The sequence below is a fragment of the Drosophila erecta genome, unplaced genomic scaffold (genome assembly GCF_003286155.1).
Source record: "Drosophila erecta strain 14021-0224.00,06,07 unplaced genomic scaffold, DereRS2 tig00000246-arrow-arrow-pilon, whole genome shotgun sequence".
Classification (NCBI taxonomy): domain Eukaryota; kingdom Metazoa; phylum Arthropoda; class Insecta; order Diptera; family Drosophilidae; genus Drosophila; species Drosophila erecta.
The window spans coordinates 426,360-440,191 of record NW_020825214.1 but is presented as its reverse complement, the minus strand read 5'-3'; the positions used below and the strand labels follow the sequence as shown (position 1 = coordinate 440,191).

The following is a 13,832-nucleotide window of genomic DNA, read 5'->3' as shown; positions in this document are numbered from 1 at the left end:
ATACACTAGTAGTATTAGGTTGGCAAATATCTCCATTCCGCCTTTTTGTCTTTTGAATTTCGCGGCTATGTACAAAGCGCTACAGAGCTATACATAATTTGAAAGGTCTTGACATAACCTACAAAACGACGCTATGCATGATTAGTTTGGATATTGCGTTCAACAGTTATACAGGGTGAAAGTAATGAAGTAATGCGCATGGTTTCATTGTCACGTAACTACCTGTCGTAGCACGCTCGGACCTGTCTGAAAATTTGGGGCGGAGTCTCTCCTTTCCAACGCGCTCGGTCTCAGTTCGCTCTGAGCAATAGAAGTGGTAGGACGTGTCGTAGAGCGAAGTCATTTTTTCTGTTGTGTCACGGTGCGAGCGTTCGCTGGAACAGCGGTACGCCATAAAGTTTTGTGTGCGACTTGGCAAAAATGCATCGGAAACTTATCAAATGCTTCGAGAGGCCTTTAAGGAGGAGTGCATTTCGAGATCTCAGTGTGGAAGGTGGCACAAGCCTGGAGAATTTTGTCCAGATTGATAATGTTTAACTAAAGTTACTTGACGACGCTTTGCTACATTTTTCATTGTTTTCCATTGTTCATCAGCTTAAATTTTTTTTTTTTAATCACTTGCATCCAATTTTTCGGATTTGTATTCAAGTCAATATAAGGCTTCAGCCATCATGATTGCGTAAAAGACAAAACTCTGTGTACTTTTCTTACAATTAGAGCATGTTCTAAGCAAAGTTGTTTTACATGAATTATGTGTTCACTATTATTGGTTAATAATTTATTGGTTATTGCCTCCGGGTGGAATTTTATTTTCAGGACAGAATGGTAAATAATTATGTAAGTCATGTCTATCGGCAGGGTACTCTAGATCAAATTTTAGCATATACCCTAAGTTATAAGGGTCTCAGTTTTTGGATAAGGAAGAAGTTGATTCATTCGACTATAAAAATATAGCATACCATTAGATGCTATATTTTTATAGTCGAATAGTCGAATTAATCAACTTCTAACATCTAATGGTATGCTATATTTTTATAGTCGAATGAATCAACTTCTTCCTTATCCAAAAACTGAGACCCTGAGAGGGGTGAGGGCTGACTCATAGCCCACCATACAAATTATTCGCATCAATATAACTTAAAAAATGTCCGTTTTCTTGGCGTGTTTTGGTAGCATCCATGTTTTGCCACAAGGTAATTATTTCGTACACTAAACAATATTTTGTTTAGGGCACTTCGTTGCTGTTGCTGGTGCTTTTGAACCGCAGGGCACTTTGTGTGCATTTTTCGAGCTGAAATCGGTTTTTTTGGATCGAAGTTATTTAAATAATCATTATTTGCGATAGAAATGCGCTGAGTGCATTGAGACAACTCTCCCCGAACTGCTCTTTTTAAAAAATTATACATATCACCATCACTTTTTAGTTTGAATTTACATTAGTGAACTTGAGCATAGCATCTCATGATATTGATCGCGCAGTTACAAAATTGGTGGGATATAACTTATAAATTTTATGGCAAATTTTCCTACAAAATTTTCAAAGACATCTTTCTATATATAGTTTTAAATTCTTCAATAGTTCGACAGTTAAATGTCTCCCATACAATCTGTGCGAAATCATAGTCATCTATAATAAAATTTTCTTCACTAAGAGAAATATTAAAACTATCAATGCTTGGATGGTGGGTATCATAAAACTTTTAAAAACAATATAAATAGTCGTACGGAAACACCCCCTTCCTCCTCATTTTTTAAAATGATTTTAAAATTTTAAAATCTTTATCCTCCATATAGCTTGATAGTTAAGCTTGAATTTAAAAATTTGACTGAATCTATATATCATATTTTATATCTGCTTGTATCATTGGTTTTAATTGTCTACGTAAGTGGTATATATAGTTCTTTTTTGCAAGGTATGGGGCTGAAGTCCCCTTCTAATTTAGTAATGAATAAATTGATATTGTCGGGTCTCGCAGCCAGTAGCTCCTAAATTTATGTCCAGTTGTTGCCAACATTGGAGAAAACAATTAGTCCTCGGCAACTTTATCTATGCGGATCAACTGCGAGATCGCGCTCTTTTGTACTCTCGCCTGCATCGCTCTGTAATTTTCTCTTTCTCGTTTTCGTACACGAAGCATGCCCATCGCAGCAAAATTTCAAAAAATAAATAAATTCGCTTGAATTCGGTACCATAAAACTCGTCTTTCATTTACAAAAAATGCTAATAAAAATGCTTATTAACTCAACATTTTGTTGACCATGAAGTGATATACATATAAATAAACAATATTAGTGCAAATTATACAAAGCTCTTTAAAGCTTCAACTTTTATTCGCTGTTACTGCTGAGTGATTTGTGCATAAAGAATATTTGTCTACAATAATTGCACATTAAGCCCAAATAACGGAAACTACCGCTGATTCTTCTTTGCGCTCATCCTTCCGCTTGAACCGAATTGGTTGTTGTTGCTGTTGCTATGGCTGCTAAAAATTCTGGAGACCTTACCGGCTGATGCAAACAGTGTGACATTTTTGAGTTGCAAGGCAACTGCCATATATAACAGAGTGAAAGGATTAGCAGATTCGTTATCAAGATCTGCGTTACTCCTAGCCACTTCCACTGTGTTACTAAAAACCGTTCGGGAACCCTTGTTTCTTGCCGTGCTGTACTCGACTCTGGCACCAAGCTGCACTTAATAACGTCCCGATTTGTAAACTTGCTTCAGCTTAGAAAAACAAAGTCATCCGTTTGTGTTACCGGAATAGTGACCCTAGTTTTAAGACAGATGGTTTGTCAGTTAACTTAACAATGCGATTTCGAACCTCCGAATACTTGACTTCTATCACTGCTGTCATTTCCTCCAATATAACCGAACATAAGCCCAACCTTAATATCGACGTTTGTAACTGGAACATACTGGGTGGAGTATGTCGGGTCCCGCAGCCGCCAGCAGCACCTAAATTTATGTCCAGTTGTTGCCAAAATTGGAGAAAACAGTTAGTCCACGGCACCTCAGCTTTATCTATGCGAATCAGCTGCAGATCGCTCTCACTTGTACTCTCGCCTGCATCTTTGTCGTTGCTCACTCTCCTTTTCGTACCCCATGCATGCGCATCGCTTCCAAATTTCTCGAAGAAATAATAAATAACACCGCTTGAATTCGCTACCATAAAAGTCGTCTTTCATTTAAAAAAGGCTAAATAAAAAGCAGCTGCCCAATAAAAAATCTCTACATGCTGGGCTTCTTTGCTTTAGATTTGGAATGAAAGTTTCGTTCGAACAATTCCAAAAGAAAATAAATATTTATTTATAATAGTTTAAAGTCCCAATTTTTGAAAACTTACAACAAAAGAAAAAAACAACCAGACCCACCCTAACCCGTAATCAAGTCCCCATAATGTAATGCCCTAGAAGCAGAAAAATATTTGTTGTTAAGAAAATTTAAATGTTATATCATTCTACACATGGTCTTACATTTAGGCCCAAAATCCGAAATCGTTTTTTATAATTTAGATTAGTACATATGTTTCCCCCCCTCCTATTTAAATAAAAATCGTTACATTCCTTTAATAATTACATCGTTGATAGCAAATTAAAAAATTGGTCCGCAGACAGGGATTAAGGTATTTTAATACGGTATTATCCTCTTCATCCTTATTTTTATGGACCTTAATACACAATACGATCGTATCCCTCCTAGTATCTGCTCATCATATTGACTGCTACTTTATTATTGTTTTTAATCCCAATTATCCATTTATAGTATACCCTTTTTATTTTTTCTTTTTTCCTTTTGATCTTTTCGGAATATTTTCTTTTGATTTTACCAAATGATTCTATGTCTATTAAGGCCATTACTCCTACATACGGGCTATACTTTCGATCTCGGAGGCTATTTACATCTTCTCGGAACTTTCTTCCGCAATTGATTGTTGAACATTAACATTCATCCTATTCTCTTGCCTTTTTATTGGATTGAGAACTTTACCGTGGTATACATTTTTTCTATATTTTTGAAAGATTTTCACTATTAAGGGGGTTTTTGGTTCATGTTTGGTAAACGCTGAGGTTTTGGAGAATGAATTAGACTTTTCGCATTAAAGTTTTTTCTATAATTCGGATTATAAACCTGATATGGTGTCTTGTATACATTGCTGATAATGTCTTCAAATACCCTGTGGTCTTTGAATTCCTTGATTAAGGTCATTTTTGCATCCATCCAATTAGAAGATTTTTCCTAATTTATTACTTCGCAGCCTCGCAGTTACCCCATAAATCTTGTGTACTTGTCTGAACTTTTGAGTGGGGTACAACTGTAGTAAGTACTCGACTAAAGTTATGCAGTTGCTGATTTTCTAATAGTTGTTGCAATGATGGTCTTGCCATAAACTCGTATATTGCTGTTTCAATATATTCGTTAGCAAATTAAGTGTTTTGCGGACTGCAAGGAACGTAGTCCTTTTTCGAATTGTTTTTGCTTATCAGGATAAACAAGTCGTTCAGTGTTAAGAAAGAAACCAGTAAAGAAACTTTCGAAAGATGATTTGAGATCCTGCATACTGAGCTTAACCTACGTTTTCAACCTGAAGTTGGCGTATTTGGGAGTGTGGAAACCTATTAATGTTTTTCTCTGTTTAGATTTTGATTAAATTGTTATTTTCGGTTCTTACTCGGTTCGTACTCGTAGAGTAGGAGGGTATACCTGTTGCATTGAAAAGTATGTAGGAAAAAAGAATAGTATGGAGGTGCTGAGCATATAAAGTATATATATCAGAATTAATAGCCGAATCTCATGAACTCAAAGAGCTAGAAAGTTGGGATTAATCATGCGAATATTCGAGTCTTGCCACTTTATTAGTCATTAGTTTTTGTTAGTTTATAATTTTTTATTAGCCATATAAATTTCTATAGGCTTGCCAAACAACATTTTGCAATGTTAGCCCACAAAATGGGCAAAACTGTCACGCCCACACTTTTGAGCAATGCTTTGATTTTCTTTTCGCTTTATTATTTGTTTTGCCAATTTCTATCGGTATGCCAATATCACTTTGTGCTTTTCTAACACCCAGACAATTTTGAAAATTTTTTAACATTTTATTATTGCATTCTTCATTATTGTTTTTATTTATTGTTTTTTTTTTTTTAATTTTATTATTGCTTTCTTCATTATTGTTTTTATTTGTTTTTGTTTTTTTTTTTTCTGTTGATATACCAGAAAATTTGTTAAATTTCTCGGTCACTCTTCTACTTGGTTATAAAGTGTATTTCTGTGTCCATTTATATATTGTGTTTGTATAGCACAGGTTAAACGCCGCCAACGGCACTTCGAGAATATTTAAGTAGGACTTAATTAGGCACGAAAGGAATTCGGATTCCGGATAATTATTAAATGAAATAACCGGGACTAATATAAATTATAAATATAAACGGCAAAAATAATGTAATTTTACTGCTACAGGCTCCACATACGGGACAGCTATCTGTTACTCGGTCCCTGCAATTGTTCTGGGTGTTTTTTATTTTTTATTTTCTCTAATTTGTTTTTGCCTGCCAAAAAAGAATCATTTTTTATATCTTATTTTGTTCGTTTTGCCGGCCGTTTGTTTATTGACTGTAACTATTTGAGTATAAATGGCCGGTTTTAATTTGTGGGACTACACTGCTTATGTTTGTTAATCGGACGCGGTCTTTTACTGCTGCTTTTTTCTCGTTATAGATTTTTTTCGTATTCGGCATGCTGGACACGATCAAACGCATGATGATATTTGTCGTGATCATCTGGCCCCTGTACTGATCTCTTATATGTCTTCACCAATTTCAGTATCACTAGGAACGCCAACACAATGACGATGATAGAGTATGCTGCGTACCTAAGATATGGTTCTTGTGGATATTATCACATTCACGGATTTCACCACGTTGGCGGGATTCTCGGAGATTTCCTGCGGCCCAGCTTGGAACTTTCTATCTACTATTTCAAATTGCGGGTCTTCCTTCACGATGTGTTTCTTTGCAGCCACCTTTGCATCCAGGAGTCAAGGATTTCTTCTACCCCTCGAACAATCTTGAATCGCGGAATATTCTTTTGAAGCCGAAAGACTGTAAGCGTACGGTACGTACCCCTTTCAGATTATCTCCTGATCTTGTTTTCTTAATTTTTTTTTTTTGTATCATGCGTTCATGTAGCTGGGCTATTGATGTGCAACTTCGCTAAAGACAGAAACTTACATACATACCATACCTTGCATGGCGGACTCCGCGGAAAAATCTTGGCAATATCATCGTCACTATTTCCAGAATGCCGACAAAAACGACAGATGTTGACGGTAGAAATCCAATCCGTATCCACACACATGGCAAGCCATGTCCAGTAAAGAGTTTTTGCGACCACAATTCCAGTTCGTTTGGACATCGCTGTAAGCCCTTCCATTTTAAGCTCCGCAAAATATCTTATTGCGGAAGTTAACAGTAAACCGTTAATTCGGGTGTTTATGTTATATTCTACGAACTCGTCTTCAGCAATTTTGGCTTAACTTAAAGTGTAAGTTGCGCATGACAAAGACATAGTCACTGAAGGATTCGTTTTATCCTTATTTCCTTTCCATCAATTATTCGACCTTCGTCAGTTCACTTTCGGCAGTGCAAAAAGGCTATTTAATTTCTCAGCTGAGCGAATAGAAGTCAAAATCATAATCCTTGCTCTTTCCTCCGTTTTTTGTTACTACCATTTGTTGGCTGCTCATACAAGCAGACTATGGAGTTCCCTAAAAACTTGTTGTAGCCTCTAACGCGTAATAGAAACCTTTCAACGGTAATTGCTCGGTCAAACTCAACGCATCTGCCCTATTCAGTTCGTTATCATCTTTAGGATCTAATGCAGAAATTTCGCAGGCGATGCTCATCTACAATATATTAGAAAAGTGTGATCAACAAACCAAAGCCAAGTGGAATGAGTCACTGCACTACGCTACACTTCCATCCTGGAATCAATGTGAAAGTGCTTGAACGTCATTGCCAATTTCTTCTGTCGAGTGGTCCTGTTCAAACTCAAAGATAAGAGTAACAACGAATGGGTCGCAACTTTAACAGAGCACATAGTTTCTCGTTTTCACCTACCAACGATTCTTGTGTACTTTGCTAATCGACGTCACACAAGCTTTTTGGCTGCGACAGGTTCAAGTGTATGAATTCTGTAGAACACTTTAATTTGGTTAAATCGCATCGACTCTGCTTAATTTGCCTGTGCAGCGGCCATCACCTGGCAAGCTGCCCATCGAGGAATCGTTGTCGCACATGCAACAGGGCTCATCAAACACTTCTACACTATAACCATTCTTTAGAAAGCTTTCAGAGGAACCACTTCCTTCAAATACCAGTGGTGCTCCGTCTTCTGTATTGGATGCGAGTCAAAGTACCCAGCATCATGAGGGTATTTCTAATAGACCCCCTCGTGTTAGGCTTCTTGCGGGTAGACCAGTCAAAACTATCGACTCACGTCGAACTCAAACGGTGGATTATAATACAATTCAAGATATGATATAGCAAACCATTACCAGGGCTTTATCGTCTTTTTGCATATAGAATCTGCCACCACCAAGCAATCCCAAAAGGTCAGACATGACTCGGGAGCAAGCCTCTTTCAGTTCATCCTCAATAAGTTCTCGGCAGACAGTCGACATTATGCAAAAAATGGGGAGTACATTTTGATGGATCTACTGAAGAATACTGAAGTTAGGCGTTGAAGAATTTATGTATAGAATAAAAGCGCTCGCAGATGAAACCTTGGGGAGTGACTTTGCAAGTATGTGTAAGAAAATGGATCTATTGTCCACCGGTAAAGCTAGATCATGGTATTTTAGATACCACAAGCATGTAGATGAAATAGTTTGGTCAAACATTTGTGCGTCACTCCGTCAACAATATAAGGACCATCGATCAGACTTTATGAGCATGGAGTTGATAAGAGCACGAAAGCAAAAGCACGGTGAATCGTATTCCGCTTTCTATGAGGCAGTGGCTTCTTTAATTGATAAGGAATCGGTCAAAATTGAAGAAGAGGAGTTTATTAAAATATTAAAGAACCACCTGCTACCCGAGACTAGGCAAAAGTTGCTGTATCAGCCCGTGCATTCTGTGGGACACTTACGTCGCCTAGTTCCGATGAGTGAAAACTTATCCCATAACAAGTTATGACTGATTCATAAATGGCTGCTTTACGTAGCTCTGCGGAAAAGCTTAAGTGTTGGAACTGAGAAGAATTAGGTCATATCTGGGAGAACTGCTTAGCGGATCGCCGAGTGTTCTGCTACGGCTGCGGTAGGCCAGACACCTACAAGCCGCAATGTCAAAACTGCCTTCAAAAGCAATCGGAAAACCGACATACGGGAGCATTCACCAAGAACCGAATGCCCCCGAAGATTTAACGCATTCCGATGCGATTGCGCCCATATGAAGAGTGGGTGAAACATTATCAGGATATAAAGTTGCATGGCAATCGGCGCACACTTAGATTAAAGTCATTTTATGCCGAGGTTAAGAGAAATAATACAATTACAAATTTCTACTATTTTTAACAAGACAAGTGATTTGCGAAGCTTTGCTGAAGTCTCGTTCTTGGGGTATACAGAAATTGGGCTATTGTACACAGGAGCGAACATTAGTTCTTGGAGAAGAGCTAGCACAAGAAGAGAAGATCTAGATTAGGTCGCACTTCACTTATTGAACATTGCATTGAAGTCGGAAATGCCAAGCCCGTTAAACAGAAGTTCTATTCAGTCAGTCCCGCAGTAGAGAAATTACTTTATGCAGAAATTGATCGTATGGTGCAACTAGATGTTATTGAGCCTTCTGTAAGCCCTAATATAATTCGATTTTGCCTGGATGCACGTAGGCTTAACGAGGCTACTAAAAAGGATGCTTATCCGTTGCCCAGCATTGACGGAATCTCGATTGCCCAAAACTAACATCATATTCAAGCTTGATTTAAAATATGCCGATTTGCAAATACAGCTCCGTGCTGAATCAAAACTTTTAACTGCATTTACAGTGCCTGGACGACCGTTATACCAGTTTAAGGTTATGACGTTCGGGCTTTGTAATGCACATTGATGTGTCGCTTAATGTATCAGATCATTCCAGCAGATCTGCGCTATTGTGTCTTTGGATACTTACACGATATATGCGTTGTGTCCGAAGATTTTGTGTCTCATTTGTACTGATTCGATTGGCCGAGGAATGTCCCAAAGCCAATCTTACTCTTAACGTGGACAAAAGCCAGTTTGGAGTAACATCGTAAATTGGCCAGCTCCCAAGGGGAATTATTGGCCTCTAGAAGTAAGTAGCGATGGATAGGCTCAAAATCATATTGACCTCTGCACCGGTTTTAACAAACCCTGACTTTGAAAAGAAGTTTTATCTTTACTGTGACGCCAGCGATTTCAACATCGGTGCAGTGTTGGTTCAACCAGCGGAAGATAAAGCTGAAAAGCCCATTGCCTATATGTCAAAAAAGATAAGTCGATCACAATGTATTTATAGCGTCACCGAACGAGAGTGTTTAGCCGTGGTATTAGCCATTGAAAAGTTTCGCTGCTATTTAGAACTGCAAGAATTTGATTTCTAGCTTATATAATATAAGCCGACAGAATGTAACAGGAAGACTTGCTAGGTGGCTTTTTAGATTGCAACAGTTTAAATTTTCATTCCCGCATCGAAAAAGAAAAGATCATGTTGTCCCTGACGCTTTGTCCAGGCTATTTGAGAACGAAATAATTGCATTGGACATGCAATAATAATAGACCTTAATAGACCTATAATAGACCTTTGCTCTGAAGCTTTTAAAGAGGACACGGCGCAAAAAGCTAAATTTATGAATAGCGAAGATAAATATCCCGACATTAAAATAGTAGATACATTTGTACAGAACGCGCTGACGGAAATAAGTTTCACGATAAACAGTCCTGGAAACTCTGGGTTCTCGAAACGTCTCGACAGGCACCCGATAGTGTTACGTCCTCCCATGCCGGAATGCAGAAGATCATAGCGAAGCTACCTCGGAATCTATTTTGGCCCAGGTGACGCATGTAAGGAGTAAAGCCCCGAATTATACGTTACGTCCAGCCATGGGTGAGCATTGTCCATCGTATCGACCATTTCAACGGCCTGCTCTATCCCCGTAGTAAGCAAGGACACGTTGGATTGCTTATAGTATTAGACCACTTTAGCAAATATCCTTTCTTACAGAATTAGGAGTAAGCCACCTCTATACCGCATTATACTCAGCACAAAGTAATGCAGACGAAAGAGTGAACCATTCCCTATTAGCTGATATTCGTATTTATCTAAAAACCGACCAAACCGAGTGGGACAGGAACACTAGTATCTCATGTTCGTTGGAAGAACGTATTGGAAGAACCGATAGCACCGATAGCACCGTTTTCCCAATCTGGTAATTTAGCCATCATTCGAAAAGACATTCACGACGTTCGTCGTGCGTATGATCACAGTGTGCGGCAATATAACTTACGCGTAAAACCCAATTCTTTTAAGGAAGGACAGGAAGTATTTCGTCGAAATTTTGCCGAAAGCAGAATTTTAACTCGAAATTAGACCCACAATTTGTAAATTCACGAATTAAAAAGTAACTTGGAAATTGTTATTACCAGCTTGAGAATTTACAAGGAAAAGAGGTAGAAACGTATCATGCTAAGGACATTCGAAACTAATTCCCGCTAATATTGCATTCCGTACTGGAGAGAAAAGAAAACTGTCCCAAAATTTGGAGTGGCATCTGTGTTCTTCGCGGGGGTTGCCTCAGAATTCTCCCAAGAATTTTTCTTTATCAGGTATGTCGCTGTGTTGCACTAGTGCCGCAACTAAAACACGCTCTGTTGGCAGTATAAAGTTTTCATTTGGCCTCCGGGGCCTGACCGGGGCCTCTGCAATTACTGTCCGGTAGGATTGATTACTGACCACCAACTAGCGTGATTATTTCGGCATAGGACAATCCCAGGCTACTTATAATTGGAAAATTGTCTTTTCGGGAGATATGCCAACCTCCCGAAGCCTTCCCTTTCGATTACATTCACTGATTGGACACACCGACCTATTTATGTATATCGGTGCGCAGTGGAACAGCTACCAGAAGGATGAGCTAATCCGTACCAGTTACTTTTACCAGCCAGGATAATTTATGAAAAACAAAACCAGGACCGTCAGCGGATAAGGGATTAAGATTAAAGTAGTGCAAGTGGTGGTTGCTAGACCATATGGGAGTCGACTTGCGAGAGAGTGTTTCGTTTTATAAGTCCATTAATCCCCGCTAGCATCGACAACATGAATCATCATTTCATCGCTGGAAGGCCTTTCAACCCTGGAACTGTACATATGTAATTCCGTAAAGCTAAGAATAATTCAGTATTGTCGTAGCGTAGTCAACACCTACATTCTTACAAGAGCATTTAAAACAAATATAAAAATTCGGGGGGTGGCTGAAGAAAAAAAAAACTATATATCTAAGCATTGCAAGTAACCCAAATTGAAATACTAGAGAGCCCGTTACAAAAGAACATTTTTTTTATTATTGCATAAAGTGACCTCATCTGGCCTAGTATTATTATTCAAAATATTCCTAACCTTATGCATAGTTTGTTTGATAGAAAATCCAATAACTAACCATAATCATTAAGATCAGACCGTCCAAAATTAATTTAAATTGTCAATACTCTTAGAACTTAAGAAATGTAATGAATTGAAATTGAATTGAAATTAATAATGTTTAGGTAAATGGAGAAGATTTTCTTACTTTTCTAAGAAGGTGGAAATTCCACCAAAGACCTTGCTACAGTTTAGTCTTGCTGCAGTCTGTACATTTTTTTTTTTGTTTTAGTTTGTGAGTTCCGTCTTTTTTTCAGTTTTCTTTTTTTATCCCTCTTAGTATTGCATTTACCAGCATTGGAAAATATAGTTTCTGTAGGAATCCTAAAAATTGTGTGGAAAGTTTTGGTAGGCAATCCGTCCCACCCCATCGCCGAAAGAGCTAAAGCACCAGAGGATTCCACCCGCCATTATTCATAACTGAGTAGAAGAGTGAGATCCCGAATCACCAGTGTTTGGGTACTTATTTAACTTTGTATGCTTAGTCAACCATTACAATTCTCTCAATCGGACAACTCAAACTTGGTACTTCTGGCCCAATGCTTCAGAGAACATTATTTGGACTGGCAGATTTCAGCCCATTGGCAAGACTAAATCATCAATCTGCTTGGCTCTCAGCACCACCACCATTGATCGCAGTCTTCAGCAACTACGGTAACTCGAGGGTGTTGAGGCGCTATCAAAAAATAGGAAGCCCGATCATAATCTATGCGAGGAGTAAAACAAGAAAACTACATACTTAGATAGCACGGGCCGAATAGTCGTCAAACTGCCATTCAAGGATAATCCAAGCCAATTGGGGATTTCATTTGATATCACTCATCGCAGGTTCCTGAGTATGGAACGTCGTTTGTCGCAGTCAGCTCCGCTTTGGACACAATATTGCGAGAATGGAATACAAAATTTATGGAAGATTATGAGAAACTAAGACACATGTCTTTAGTGATTCGTCCTAAGTTACACGAACCACACTACTACATTCCCCATCATTGTGTCACTAAACCTAGCAGTGAGTCGACTAAGCTCAGAGTGGTTTTCGACGCGTCTTGTCGGACGACAAATCAAACTTCGCTCAATGATCTACTACTCGTTGGCCCGACTATTCAGGAAGATGTATATTTACTGCCGCCATCCCAGCAGACGTGAATAAAATGTACAGGAATGTAATTATTGACATCAATGACCTCAAATACCAGTACATCCTTTGGAGAGCATTTCCAGACAACATTCTTCGCACCAGCTGAACACGGTGACCTACGGTACCGCTGCTGCCCCGTTCGGGGCAATACCCCGTTCATGCACCATATCGCTGAGACTTATCGCTCAGACTATCCACTCGGCTTTTCATTCATTAAGTCATAATTTTACTTGGATGACTTGGAGGACCATAAAATATAAATTTTTCGTTAAGGACACTTTCCCTTGAACAAATGGCATTCCAATCACGCTGAATTTATAGAAAGCCATGCAAACAAGGACCTTAACGCCAATAAAGGCGAACTGACACGCTCTTGGGATCAGCTGGAACCAGCACACGGACATGCTTCTCTTCAACTTCATACCAAAGAACTGTCTTGCAACGTCCACCAAAAGGACAATTCTATCGATAGCGTCGGCTATGTTCGACCCATTAGAACTCCTGCCACCAATTATTATTGTCGCTAAGATAATTCTCCAAGAGCTGTGGCTCTCCGGACTCAATTGGGACGAAAGTATGCCGTAAGCTATTCACATAGCTTGATGTAAGTGTCTACACTCGTTTCACTCGTTTGCATCTGTAAAATTGACATCCAGCACCCAAAGCACTAGTTACAGAATACTGGATCGTAAATGCCAGAGATTTAGCCGTGAAGAGCGCAAAGCGCCTACACTACAGAACACTGACGACATCTAGACTTACGTTTGAAGAACTTTGCGCTATCACAGCTGAAGTAGAAGCCATTCTTAACCGCCTAATCCCCTTTGTCGCCACAGTCTCCAGATCCCAGTGATGTCGGAGCACTTACCCCAGGCCATTTCCTGGTAGGAAAATCTCATCGTGCTCTTCCAGAACACACCATCCCTACGTCTATACCTAGAAATCTGTAACGATTTGACGACGTGACAAATGCTAAGCAACGAGCTTCGAGGACGAACAAAATGGACGACACCATAATCGAACATTAGGGTGGACGCAA

At 38.9% G+C, this 13,832-nt stretch overlaps 1 protein-coding gene across 4 annotated transcripts in view; it reads right to left on the bottom strand.

Annotated features, from left to right (window-relative positions):
- LOC113563693 (meiosis regulator and mRNA stability factor 1-like) overlaps positions 1–12,482 on the bottom strand; it is a 67,950-nt gene extending 55,468 nt beyond the window's left edge. For 3 of the 4 annotated variants that reach the window (XM_026982879.1, XM_026982881.1, XM_026982880.1), the window contains exon 1: positions 12,395–12,482. The gene's annotated coding sequence lies outside the window, so the exon portion shown is untranslated. The remainder of the gene's footprint in view (positions 1–12,394) is intronic. The other variant, XM_026982882.1, reaches the window with a different exon arrangement.
- Between the last annotated feature and the right edge of the window lie 1,350 nt (positions 12,483–13,832).